This window comes from Monodon monoceros, unplaced genomic scaffold (genome assembly GCF_005190385.1).
Source record: "Monodon monoceros isolate NGI ecotype Baffin Bay Population unplaced genomic scaffold, NGI_Narwhal_1 Super_Scaffold_10, whole genome shotgun sequence".
Lineage (NCBI taxonomy): Eukaryota > Metazoa > Chordata > Mammalia > Artiodactyla > Monodontidae > Monodon > Monodon monoceros.
The window spans coordinates 56243504-56255563 of NW_021703766.1; the positions used below are offsets into that span (position 1 = coordinate 56243504).

At 43.6% G+C, this 12060-nt stretch overlaps 1 pseudogene; it reads left to right on the top strand.

The window, feature by feature from the left end:
• The first annotated feature begins 2155 nt into the window (after positions 1 to 2155).
• Positions 2156 to 11478, top strand: LOC114903589 (annotated as a pseudogene).
• Positions 11479 to 12060: the final 582 nt, after the last annotated feature.

Consider the following 12060-nt stretch of genomic DNA (forward strand, 5'->3'; position numbering starts at 1 on the left):
TCCTGTCTTTCCCTGAAATCCCCCTGAGTGGAGGTGGGACTTGTGAATACAGTGACACCTCACTCCTGATCATGTTATGTTCTACAGAAGAAGGGAGATGACCCTGGGGGGCCTGACCTAATCAGGTGAGCCCTTTCTGAGCAGAGTGTTTCCTCGGGCTGGTCACCTGGTCGCAGAGGAAACGAGAGACACACTCCTGGTGGCCTAGAAGAGAAAGAAGCAGCTGCCATGGTGTTATTTCCTACAGGAGGCATGTGGGAGGGAGCTGGGTGTAGCCCCTGGGAGCTCAATGCAATCCTCCACTGACAGCCAGAGAGAAAGCAGGGGTCTCAGCCACACAACTACAGGGAGCAAATTCTGCCAACAGGCAGTCTCGCTGTGTGTGTGTGCATGTGTGTCTGTGTGTGCCTATCTGTATGTGTCTGTGTGTACTTGTGTGCATGTGTCTATATGTGTCTTGTGTGTCTGTATGTGCCTGTGTGTGTGTCTTTGTGTCTGTGTGTATCTGTGTGTCCGTCTGTGTGTCTGTGTGTGTGTGTCTGTGTGTGTGTGTGCGTGCTTGCAACAGGACCCTGAGCCCCCGACAAGACCACAGCCCTGGATAATACCTTGACTTCAGCCTGGTGAGACCCTAAGCAGAAGACCCAGCTAACCTTAACCTGAATCCCTGACCAGGGGATTTTAAGCTACTGAGTTTGTGATGATTTGTGACACAGCAACAGAAAACTACTTTCTGCTGGCCATTCCACGCTGGGCCCAAGGAATGTGCACCAGGATGGAGATGGGTGGTCCAGTGGGTCTGGGACCGTAGTCCCCTCACCCCCAGACCCTCATGAAGGAGGCTCTAGTTTGTGAGTTAGAATGAACATTTTGGGGCCATTGAGCAAAGCGGTTAGTATGGGGACCAGCCTGGTGTCACACACACCTGGTCCACAGCCTAGCTGTGCTCCTTCTGGCTGGTGTGAGAACCTCTCTGACCTCAAGCTATTCCTTCGTAAAGTGGGGGTAAATTCAGTGCTTTCCCTATGGATTCTTGGAATTAAATGACTTGATCCATTTCCAAAGCACTTGTGCACATGCCACAAGCGTATCACCTGAATTCACCATATCCAAACCCTGCATTCATGTGTCTACAAACGTGTTTATAAGGGCACATGCAACGTATTGTTAAATGTCACACACACGCGCGCGCACACACGCACAGCAAGACTCCCAAACAAATGGAAACCCTCCTCGTTCTAATTCATATATCAGTGGAATTTGTTCAGTAAGCATTTAACGGACACCCACTGGCTTCAAGACACCACGAAGGGTCCATAGGGCAGAAAAACGACTTCCTTTGCAAAATAAAGTCGCGAAAAGACCAATTCTAAAATCATAGAGGAAAAACTGCTTAGAAACAGAATGTGGTGAGAATGATTTGCCAAACAGATGGTTAGTATTAAAGCTTTCTTTCGTGTTTTGGAAACGGCTGTCTCCACCATGCCGTCTGTACCGGGCTGGGTCCAAGAGAGCCGTTCCCATCCTTAGTTCCACGGATGTATATCCTGCTTGGAACTCAGCCTGGCCTTGAGCTCAGTGGAAAGTCCATGGGATTCTGGAGAGATGAGGGTCCACCCTGGCCACTTGGCCGCATGTGAAAATTCTAACAGCTCCTTCCCATCTGCCTGCATTCATGGGGGCCGGTTCCTGAGGGAAGCGACTGAGGCTTTCTCAGCTTGGGTATAAAATTTAAGTGTGGGGGTGACAGGAGTGCAAACATCTCAGTAATCAAGAGAGATAATACTTTAATGCAACGTGTCCTTAAAATTTCAAAATTGGACTTCCCTGGTGGCACAGTGGTTAAGAATCCGCCTGCCAATGCAGGGGACACAGGTTCGAGCCCTGGTCCGGGAAGATCCCACATGCCGCAGTGCAACTAAGCCCGTCCGCCACAACTACTGAGCCCACGTGCCGCAGCTACTGAAACCCACATGACTAGAGCCCATGCTCCACAACAAGAGAAGCCACCGCAATGAGAAACACGTACACCGCCACGAAAAGTAGCCCCCACTCACCGCAACTAGAGAAAGCCCGTGCGCAGCAACGAAGACCCAACGCAGCCAAATAAATAAATAAAAATAAAATTTCAAAATTCATCGGAAAAAAATCAATGATGAACAAAGTATCAACATTTTCACTCAAGACAGGATCTCACAGCGTCGAGACTAGGGTGAGGTGAGTCCTGCAAATCTCAGGGTCCTATCCTGTCTGGAGTAAATATTTTGGTGTTGTATGCGTCATGGATTTCTGGCATTATTTTTTATTTTTAAAAATATTGCATCGGGCTTCCCTGGTGGCGCAGTGGTTGAGAGTCCGCCTGCCGATGCAGGGGACACGGGTTCGTGCCCCGATCCGGGAAGATCCCACATGTCGCGGAGCGGCTGGTCCCGTGAGCCATGGCCACTGAGCCTGCGCGTCCAGAGCCTGTGCTTCGCAACGGGAGAGGCCACAACAGTGAGAGGCCCGCGTACCGGGAAAAAAATAATAAATAAAAAATATTGCATCAAAATATTACCCTGATCCTACCGTATGGCACAGGGAACTATATTCAATATCCTGTGATAAACCATAATGGGAAAAAATATGAAAAAGAATATATATATATGTATAACTAAATTGCTTTGTTGCACAGCAGAAATTAACACAACATTGTAAATCAACTATACTTCAATAAAATTAACATATATACATATAAAATATTACCTTGAATATTGAGGTTTTCTGCTTTCTCTTAAATTTTACACCTGAGGTGAATGCCTCACTTGCCTCACCGTAATCACTCTTTCAACATCTCAGATCTTTTCTCCGTCCACACTGCAAACACCCTAGTTCTTTCTCTCATTGTATGTGGTTTGCACAAGTACAACAAACTCCTAACCATCCCCTCTGTGTGCCAGTCTTGTCCATCTCGTGAAATGTCGACGCCACTTCCCAAGCTGCCCAAGCTATAATTCAGGATTAATTCCTCTTCCATCCCTTTTCCCCAAAGTGTGCATCCCACCCATCCACGAGTCCTGTGTTTCCAAGAATAGGGGACCAATTGCACTGGTGTGATGTCATTTCAGATGGTTCGGCTTTAAAAACAATTAAATTCCATCATAAAATGCTATATACCCTTGTCAACTCTTTCCATTCCATTGCAGAGGAAGTTTCTCTTAGGTGCTGGTGTGCCTTCAGCCTCTCCAGAGCACTTGCTAATTACTTTCTTAAAAAGGACAAAAACTGTAATTCGAAAGAATACATGCACCCCTATGTTCATAGCAGCACTGTTCAGAATAGCCAAAACATGGAAACAACCTAAATGTCCATCAACAGAGGAATGGATAAAGATGATGTGGTACATATATACAATGGAATATTACTCAGCCATAAAAAAGAATGAAATAATACCATTTGCAGCAACATGGATGCAACTAGAGATGATCATACTAAGTGAAGTAGCCAGAAAGGGAAAGACAAATACCATATGATATCACTTATATGTGGAATCTAAAATATGACACAAATGAACCTATCTACAGAGCAGAAACAGACTCACAGACATAGAAAACAGACTTGTGGTTGCCAAGGGGGAGGAGAGCGGGGGAGGGCTGGATTGGGAGTTTGGGATTAGCAGATGCACTCTAGTATACATAGGATGGATAAACAACAAGGTCCTACTGTATAGCACAGGGAACTATATTCAACATACTGGGATAAACCATAGTTGAAAAGAATATGAAAAAGAATGTCTATATGTGTATAAGTGAGTCACTGCTGTGCAGCAGAAATTAGCACAACATTGTAAACCAACTATATGTCAATAGAATTTAAAAAATAAAAATAAAACAAAGGACACTCAGGCCGGGGAGAAGGAGGGGTACGGAATTCGGGAATCTAAAAAAAAAAAAAAAAAGTGGTCATGCAGGACGGGAATAAAGACGCAAACCTACTAGAGAATGGACTTGAGGACATGGGGAGGGGGAAGGGTAAGCTGGGACAAAGTGAGAGAGTGGCATGGACATACATACACTACCAAATGTAAAATAGATAGCTAGTGGGAAGCAGCCACATAGCACAGGGAGATCAGTTCCGTGCTTTGTGACCACCTAGAGGGGTGGGATAGGGAGGGTGGGAGGGAGGCAGACGCAAGAGGGAAGAGATATGGGGATATATGTATATGTATAGCTGATTCACTTTGTTGTAAAGCAGAAACTAACATGCCATCGTAAAGCAATTACACTCCAATAAAGATGTTAAAAAAAAAAAAAAAATGGACAGCTTCGCTCAGATCCTTGGCAAGCCTCAGCATCTGGCCCAGGGCTCCTCAGCCTGGCACTGCAGACATATGGGGCTGGATGATTATCTGTGGTGGGAGCCATCTTCGTGCACTGTAGGATGTTGAGCAGCCTCCCTGGTCTCTACCCACCAGGTGCCAGCAGTGTGTCCCCCTCATGTTGTGACAACCAAAAACGTCTCCAGGCATTTCCAGGTGTCCCCTAGTGGGCAAAGTCACCCCTGATTGAGAACCACTGGTTTAGCCACACTTAATCACACTGTTTTGTTTTCAGTGTATTTCCTTTTAAAAAATTTTTTAATTTTTTAGAGTAGTCTTAGGGTCACAGCAAAATTGAGCAAAGTTGCAAAGAGTTCCCATACACCCCCTGACCCATACATGCCTACTCCCCCCATTGTCGACTTTCCCCACCAAAATGGGCCATTGGTTACAAGAGAAGAACTTGCACTGACACATTGTTATCACCCAGAGTCTATAGTTTGTATCACCATTCATTGTATCATTGTACATTGTGTGGGTTTGGACAAATGTATATTGACATATACCCACCATTATAGCATCACACACGGTATTTTCATGGCCCTAAAATTCCTCTGTGCTCTACCTGTTCCTCCCTCCGCCCCAGCCCAGTTTGAAAGGTTTGAAAATAGACAAAAGTAGACAAAATAGCAAAATTTTTTCTGTTACACTCATCGTTTCAACACTGACCAACTCATACCCCCAGCATGCTGTAACCACCAGAATTATTTTCAAAGCAAATTCCAGACATGATGCCATTTCATCCATACAGAGTTCAGTATCTGTTTCCTAAAGAGAAAGCCTCTTGTATAAAGCTGATTTATTTTATTTTTCATAAAGAGCTGACTTTTGAACGCACACAGAGCCTACCCCCTCGAAGCCACCTGATATTGTCTGTTGCAAAGAATGAGGGGGAAAGAATGGCGTATGTGAGCATTACTTAGATCGAAGCTATGTTACACACAAGCAAAATTCTGCATTGCTTGGGAATTACACACTAGATATAGTACAGCCTGGTTCTAAAAGCGTGATCATTCCCTGTGTGCCCGGAGCCGTGCTGAGCATTGAGGGGAAAATATAGGACATACTCCCTGCCCTTGAGATGCTCACAATCTGATTGATAAACACTGAATGCAACACATGGGATGTGGGGCAAACGTGTTATGCATCCCATGCTCTGCACGGCTGAACAATAATAAAATAAGAATCAGCAGCGGCAGCGGGAACAGCTGGGCTTCATTGAGACCTCACTACCTCAAGCACCCAGAATGCAGAGCAAAAACAAAGCAGGAAAATTAGAGAAAAGTGGGTGGGAAATGGGATCTAGGGGTGTACTTTGGAGAACAATGGCTAGCTTTCAGGTGTTTTCATGGTTTGGATAGGGCGATTCTAGAATCTTGACCGCGCTGGTCTGAACCCAAGAATAACTAACCGTTCCTTTCCTTAGATAGAGAGCAATGCAAAAATTACAAAGATTCCTTGGGAACCAGCTGGGCTATTTCATTCAGCAGAAAGTTCTATGGGAGACAATAGGGGGTCTCCTCAGGCTGCCAATCGACGCTTGTTTCTAAAATGACTGCTTCTCCCCTCTCCCAAGACCATCCTACACACAGCTGTCTTCAGGGTCACTTGCCAAAAAGCTTATTTATTTCATCAAGATTTTTACTTGTCAAAGACTAGAAACAACCCAGGCATGCATCCATGGGGGATAATAATAATTCATAATAACATTATGGTTTAATTATTTCTGGTTTAGTCCATAAAATGGAATACTACACTATTCTTTTCCCTTATAGGTTATTACAAGATATTGAGTGTAGTTCCCTGTGCTATACCGTAGGTCCTTTTTGGTTATCTATTTTATATATAGTAGTGTGTATCTGTTAATCCCAAACTCCTAATTCATCCCTCCCCTCCCCTTTCCCCTTTGGTAACCATAAGTTTGTTTTCTATGTCTATGAGTCTGTTTCTGTTTTGTAAATAAATTCATTTGTGTCACATTTTAGATTCCACGTATAAGTGATATCATATATTTGTCTTTGACTTACCTCACTTAGTATGATAATCTCTAGGTCCATCCATGTTGTTGCAAATGGCATTATTTCATTCTTCTTATGGCTGAGTAGTATTCCATTGTATATATGTACCACATCTTCTTTATCCATTCGTCTGTCAATGGACATTTAGGTTGTTTCCATGTCTTGGTTATTGTAAACAGTGCTGCAGTGAACATTGGGGTGCATGTATCTTTTTGAATTACAGTTTTCATCTTTTCCAGATATATGCCCAGGAGTGGGATTACATGATCATATGGTAGCTCTATTTTTAGTTTTTTAAGGAAATTCCATACTGTTTTCCATAATGTCTGGACCAATTTACATTACCACCAACAGTGTAGGAGGGTTCATTTTTCTCCACACCCTCCAGAGGAAAGTCTTTTCATGACCTGTCTTTTTGAATCTTTGAATGTTTTATCTATTCAAAAAAATGAATGAAATTCGATTTTAAATTAAAATAAGTAATATTAAAAATAAATTAAAACGGAGACGCCGGCCCTTTTTCCCCAGCAGCCCCTACCATCTTCATCATGTTGATAGTTCACCATGGGAGCCCAGTGGCACTTTCTGACCCTCCATTTTGCCCAACTTTGACACAGTCAGCAGAACGAGAACTACCCTCATTTAACGAGTGTCCTTTCTTCCCCCTCCCAGGTGTGTTATTGGCTTCAAGGAAGAGACCGTCAGCCTGGGACCAAGAGAATCCAGGGGCGAGTTCCCGGTGAGACAACTGTCCCATGCATCACCTCCAAGGCCTCCCACATCCTATACAGATCGTGGAGAGGACCCGTGGGGACAGGTGAAAGGTGGGCATCCATGTCTGGTGCATTTACAGAATGAGAAGGGGAGGAGAATGGGCAAGAAGTCTTCAGAGGGACTTCCCTGCTGGTCCAGTGGTTAAGACTCCACGCTCCCAAAGCAGGGGGCCCGGATTCCATCCCTGGTAGGGGCACTAAGATCCCACATGCCTAATGGCACAGACAAAAAAAAAAAAAAATAACTGAAGAAGGCTTCAGAGGGGACCTGGGGTCAGACTGTGCATCGTATATAAGCACTGTGAACAATCTATTCCTCCTCCGAGGAGAGTAGGATTCTAAACAGGAAAGCTCCATCTCAGACCTGCCTTTTAGGAAGATTATTTGGGCTGCCCAGATGGACTGGCTGGGGTGATAATCCCCAGATTTCTGTCCTTCCCATTCCACTTCTATATTTTCCCCCATATTAACCTTAGTGCCTATGTGATTCCCTCCTTAACTTTTTGTTTTTTAAATTTTAATGGACTCCCTGCTTTTTTAAATTGAAATAGTCTTATTGAAGATAACTTTTTTAAATTGAAGTATAGTTGATTTACAATATTGTGCTAGTTTCAGGTGTGCAGCAAAGTGATTTGGTTATACATGTATATGTATATATCTATACTCTTTTTTATTTCTTTCCATTATAATTCATTACAAGATATTGAATATAGTTCCCTGTGCTATTCAGTAAATCCTTGTTGTTTATCTGTTCTATATACGTACTGTGTATATGTTAATCCCAAACTCCTAATTTATCCCTCTTCCCCAATAGTTTCTTTTTAATGTTATTTTATTTTTTGTAAAGTTATTTTTATGTAATGTTATGTATGTTATGTAATGTTATGTATTTTTATGTAATGTTATTTATACAGCAGGTTCTTATTAATTATCTATTTTATACATATTAGTGTATATATGTCAATCCCAATCTCCCAATTCATCCCACCACCACCCCCCCTCCCACTTTCCCCCTTTGGTGTCTATAGTTTTTTCTTCTACATCTGTGTCTCTATTTCTGCCTTGCAAACCGGTTCATCTGTACCATTTTTCTAGATTCCACATATATGCGTTAATATACAATATTTGTTTTTCTCTTTCTGACTTACTTCATTCTGTATGACAGTCTCTAGGTCCATCGGCGTCTCTACAAATGACCCAGCTTCATTCCTTTTAATGGCTGAGGAATATTCCATTGTATATATGTACCACAACTTCTTTATCCATTCGCCTGTTGATGGGCGTTTAGGTTGCTTCCATGACCTGGCTATTGTAAATGGTGCTGCAATGAATATTGGGGTGCATGTATCTTTTTGAATTATGGTTTTCTCTGGGTATATGCCCAGTAGTGGGATTACTGGGTCATATGGTAATTCTATTTTTAATTTTTTAAGGAACCTCCATACTGTTCTCCATAGTGGCTGTATCAATTTACATTCCCACCAACAGTGCAGGAGGGTTCCTTTTTACCCGCACCCTCTCTAGCATTTATTGTTTGTAGATTTTCTGATGATGCCCATTCTAACCCATGTGAGGTGATACCTCATCGTAGTTTTGATTTGCATTTCTCTTATAATTAGTCATGTTGAGCAGCTTTTCATGTGCTTCTTGGCCATCAATATGTCTTCTTTGGAGAAATGTCTATTTAGATCTTCTGCCCATTTTTTGATTGGGTTGCTTGTTTTTTTAATATTGAGCTGCATAAGCTGTTTATATATTTTGGAGATTAATCCTTTGCCATTGATTCGTTTGCAAATATTTTCTCCCATTCTGAGGGTTTTCTTTTCATCTTGTTTATAGTTTCCTTTGCTTTGCAAAAGCTTTTAAGTTTCATTAGGTCCCATTTGTTTATTTTTGTTTTTATATCCATTACTCTGGGAGGTGTTTATCCCTCCCCCCCCAATAGTTTTTATACAGTGATGTATGTCCATTATTTCTCAATACACCTGAAAAAAATAATTTAAAATAATAATAAATAAAGATAATTTTACTATTCAGCCATAAAAAAGAATGAAATAATGCCATCTGCAACAACATGGATGGACCTAGAGATGATCATATTAAGTGAAGTCAGACAGACAAAGATAAATATCATATGATATCACTTATATGTGGGATCTTAAAAAATGACACAAATGAACTTATCTATGAAACAGAAAGAGATTCACAGACATAGAGAACAGACTTGTGGTTGCCGAGGGGGAAGGGAGGTGGAGGAGGGAAGGATTTGGAGTTTGGGATTAACAGATGCAAACTATTATGTATAGGATGGATAAACAACAAGGTCCTACTGTACAGCACAGAGAACTATACTCAATATCCTGGGATAAACCATCACGGAAAAGGAATGTATATATAAGTATAACAGAATCAGTTAGCCGTACACCTGAAACTAACACAACATTGTAAATCAACTATAGTCCAATAAAATAAATTTTTAAAAAATAAAGGTAATTTTATATTCACCCTTGGAAATGATCAATGAGAGATTGCTCTGATGGGATTCGATGCTCCCTCTAGATTGAGGGAGCAGCACATGCAAAGGCCCTGGGGTAGGAACATATGTGGTCTGTCCAGGGAGCAGCAGGAAGGCTGGTGCAGGTGGAGTCAAGGAGGTGAAAAGAGTGGTGAGAGATGGGGAGGGTGTGGACGTGGGCCACGGCAAGGAGAGGGGCCACTGCCCTTCGTGAAATAAGAAATTTGGGTGGGTTTCTAGCAGGGGAATAACATCAGTTTTGCATTTACGCTGGAGCCCTCTGGCTATGTCATGGAGGTGAAGCTGCAGAGCAGAAGCCAGAAGACTTGTGGGGTCACCGCCCTGCCCCTCCCCCGCCTCCCACCTCACCAGCATCCCTCTCACATGTAACTCGGAAGAAGGTACATGGTCTCGGAAGAAGGTACGGGTTTGAACTAAAGCGTCAGCTCAGCCCTCAGAAGAAACGTGTTTCCATGAGGCTGCACCATGGTCCTCAACCAGGGTGGCTGTGCCCCCAGGAAACATTTAGAAATATCTGGAGAGACTTTTGGTTGTCACGATGGGGGCGGGGGGAGGAGTTCTGCTGGCATCTGGTGGGTAGAAACCAGGGATGCTGCTCAACACCCTACAGTGCATAGGACGGGCTGCCACAGCAGGGAACGATTCCGTTCAAAATGGCAATAGTGCCCAGGCCGAGGGTCTTCTTGCCCTTTATTTGAGGTTCGTGTGTGTGCATGTGTGCCTCTGTATGTGTGTGTGTGATGACATTGTCCATATATACCTTACATGGCATGTCTGCATCCCAGCTCCACCAACTGGCTGTGTGCCCTCAGGCCAGTTACTTAACTCTCTGGGCCTGGGTCGCCACATTTTTAAATCAGGAATCATCAAATTACCTGCCTCACATGGTTGTTGGGAAGTGTAGTTAATATGGAAAGTGCTTGTAAACAGGTCCTGGCCCAGAGAGGGTATTCAACAAGTGGCAATCATTAGTTACCATCACTTTTCTCAGTATTGATCTAGTCAGGAGATAGGTGTTACTAGCCTGGCTCTAAGGATGCTGGGGATCTTGTAGTGTCCTACTTGGTAGGACAGGGGCAGCCATGCGTCCCACTAGGGGGAGGACTTGCGGCCAGACCACCATGGGAGTGGGGGGATCCTGACCCTACTGGGAAGATGGATCACATGACATGTAGTCTAAGGAGAGCACGGCAGTCAACAGCTGAGGCTCAGGAATTAGCGCTTCTACCTTAAATCCGGGTTCTGCTCCTCCCTGGCATTTGGACCTCCAATAACAAGTTAACTCCTCTGTGCCTCAGTTTCCCCATGGGGAATGAAGGCCTATCCTAGTATCAACCCACTAGAGCTGCTATAAAGATCAAAGTGAGGGACTTCCCTGGTGGTCCAGTGGTTAAGAATCTGAGCTCCCAGTGCAGGGGGCCCGGGTTCGATCCCTGGTTAGGGAACTAGGTCCCGCATGCCACAAGGAAAACCCAGCGCAGCCAAATAAATAAATAAATAAATATTATTTTAAAAAATCAAAGTGAGTGGCAGGGGTGGTGTCTGCCAGCCCTTGGGCCTCAGGATGGACCCACTGGCAAAGAAGCTCTTTAAAGGAGTTTTAGTAGCTGAACTTGCAGACATTTTTTGGAGCATATTTTTTTTAAAAAGATGAACACAAGGCAAGATTTCAGGCAAAACACGAGCAAGAAATTCCCCTTCATCTTGGAAGTTTATTACAAATCCAGTGAACACTCTGGAATGTATGGGATCAGAGAGCAAGATCCAGAAAAGTGGCTGAACAGCAAAAATTAGGAACTTGCCATCAATTAAAGTTTCATGTTTCATAGTATCAGGCAAGAATAAAATTCCAAAGCTTACATGAATATTTAAAGTTAAATGTAAACTTTAAGTCAGAGGGGGGGGTTTTTAATTAAATTAAATTTATTTTTTGGCCACACAGCCTGTGGGATCTTAGTTCCCCGACCAGGGATGGAACCCGCATCCCCTGCATTGGAAGTGAGGGGTCTTTTTTTTTAAATTTATTTATTGGCTGCGTTGAGTCTTTGTTGCTGCATGGGGACTTTCTCTAGTTGCGGTGAGCAGGGGCTACTCTTGGTTGCCGTGCACAGGCTTCTCATTGAGGTGGCTTCTCTTGTTGCAGAGCATGGGATCTAGGCACTCGGGCTTCAGTAGTTGCAGCACATGGGCTCAGTAGTTGTGGCTCATGGGCTTCAGCAGTTGTGGCTCGCGGGCTTCAGTAGTTGTGGCATGCAGGCTCTACAGCACAGGCTCAGTAGCTATGGCGCACGGGCCTAGCTGCTCCACGGCATGTGGGATCTTCCCAGACCAGGGATCAAAGCCGTGTCCCCTGTATTGCCAGGTGGATTCTTAACC